This window comes from Artibeus jamaicensis, unplaced genomic scaffold (genome assembly GCF_021234435.1).
Source record: "Artibeus jamaicensis isolate MK-2021 breed Jamaican fruit bat unplaced genomic scaffold, CSHL_Jam_final contig_475, whole genome shotgun sequence".
Classification (NCBI taxonomy): Eukaryota; Metazoa; Chordata; class Mammalia; order Chiroptera; family Phyllostomidae; genus Artibeus; species Artibeus jamaicensis.
This window is the reverse complement of record NW_026521852.1, coordinates 4,543,399-4,545,527: the sequence shown is the minus strand read 5'-3', so window position 1 is coordinate 4,545,527 and position 2,129 is coordinate 4,543,399. Positions and strand designations below refer to the sequence as shown.

The 2,129-nt window shown below is 43.6% G+C and overlaps 1 pseudogene; it reads right to left on the bottom strand.

Moving 5' to 3' along the window:
- Positions 1–763: 763 nt before the first annotated feature.
- On the bottom strand, positions 764–1,740 carry LOC119055076 (glyceraldehyde-3-phosphate dehydrogenase-like; annotated as a pseudogene).
- Between the last annotated feature and the right edge of the window lie 389 nt (positions 1,741–2,129).

Genomic DNA, 2,129 nt, shown 5'->3' with positions numbered 1-2,129 from the left:
CATCTGAGCATCACCACATATAATTAATTGACATACAATTAATTAATAGTCAAAACCAAGGAAATGGATGAAATAACCCAGGAAGAGAATGCAGAGTGTGACACCATGAAGGCTGAGAAGAGAATCCTGGGGAGCATAAAAAAAGTAAACAATAGAGAAAGAAAGCCTGCAAAGGAACTAGAGAACCGGCAGCCAGAGAATTTGGAAAGAAACTAAGAATTTTGTCCTTGAACCATGAGAGGGGGAGTTTAAAGAAGTAGAAAATGGTGAATAAGGGCCAATGATTGCATCATGATTTGGGGTTGCACAGACCTACCCATGAATCTTGACTTTGCCACTTTCACCAATGACACCTTGGGCACATCACTAAAACTTTATAAGCATTTGTAATAAGAGGTTAATAATATTATGTAATAGAGTTACTGTGAGGATTCAACTAGATGATGTATATAAAGCTATTAGCACAAAGCCTCATACATAATAAAGTATCAATAAATACTGGATAATGATAAGAGGGAAAATATGCACTGAATATGATCTATCTAATTTATTTTTATTTTTATTTTTGGTCAGGTACAGTAGACTTTATCAATGGTGCATGACAAGGTAGGGCTCCCTAAGCCTCTCCTTTTCTTCAGGTCTGAGTTGAACACTGTGGAGCTCAGGAAATTCTCAGTGTGTCAGGGGATTGATTTGGGGCAAGGACACTCCAGCAGTTGAAGGTCTCTTTTCCTCTCACTAGGGCTGTTGGTCCAGGACTCTCTTATTCTTTGGAGGCCACATAGACCACAAGGTCTACCACCCTGTTGCTATAACCAAATTCATTATCATACCAGGAAATGAGCTTGACAAACTGGTCATTGAGGGTGATGCCAGCTCTAGCATTGAATGTAGAGGAGTGATGTCACTGCTAAAGTCTCAGGAGACTACCTGGTCCTCAGCATAGCCCAGGATGCCCTTGAGGGGGCCCTCTGATGCTTGCTTCACCACATTCTTGATGTCATTGTATTTGGCAGCTTTCTCCAGGTAGCAGTTCATATCCACAACTAACACATTGGGAGTGGGGACACCGAAGGTCCTGCTAGTGAGCTTCCCATTCAGCTCAGGGATGACCTCACACACAGCCTTGGTAGCACCAGCAGAAGTAGGGATTGTGTTCTTGGCAGCCCCTCAGCTATTATGCCACAGCTTCCCGGCAGAGCCATCTAAAGTCTCCTGGTTGGCAGGAGACTGGATTATTGTTATGAGTCCATCTTCAATGCCTACGCTGTCATGGATGACCTTGGCTGATGCAGGAGGTATTGCTGACGATCTTGAGAGAGATGTCATACTTGGCATCATTCACACCCATCTGAAACATGGGGGCATCTATAGAAGGGGCAGGGATAATGACCCTCTTAGCTTCACATTTCAAGTGAGCCCCAGCATCTCCATGGTAGTGAAGACACCAGTGGACTCCACAACATATTTAGCCCCAGCATCCCCCCATTTGATGTTGGTGGGATCCAGCTCCTGGTAGACAGAGATGGACTTTCCATTGCTGACAATCTTCCCATTCTCAGCCTGGACTGTGACTTTCAATTTGCCATGAGTATAATCATGCTGGAACATGTATGCCACATAGTTGAGGTCAATGAAGTGGTCAATGAGTGTGACAATATCCACTCTGCCAGAATTAAAAGCAGCTCTGTTGACCAGGCACCCAGTACAGCCAAATCCATTCACTTTGACATCCACCATCATGTCTCAAGGTTGCAGATGGCACTATGCAGGAAGATGTGGCTGTCTGTTGAATAAAAGGAGCAGAGAGCCAATCTATCCAAGTTAAAACTAATGCCCCTACCACAGTAATTTCAGAGAAGCCATGAGGACATAAATCCAAACGAAATATATTGAAGAGTACAAGTGAGGTAACAAAGTTGTCAAGGAACTTCGCAATGAAGATAAATTGGGAAGTTGGGTGGGAAACAAGGAACTGAGAAAAATGTTTCTCCCACCTTTTTAAAAAATTGATGGCAGCAGGGGGTGGAGGGGTTGGTAGGGTCAAGTATGTTACTAGGCTTTGAAAAACAACCAGCATCTGATAAGTTAAAATACAAGAGCCTGTCCTGGCTGGTGTAGCTCAGTGG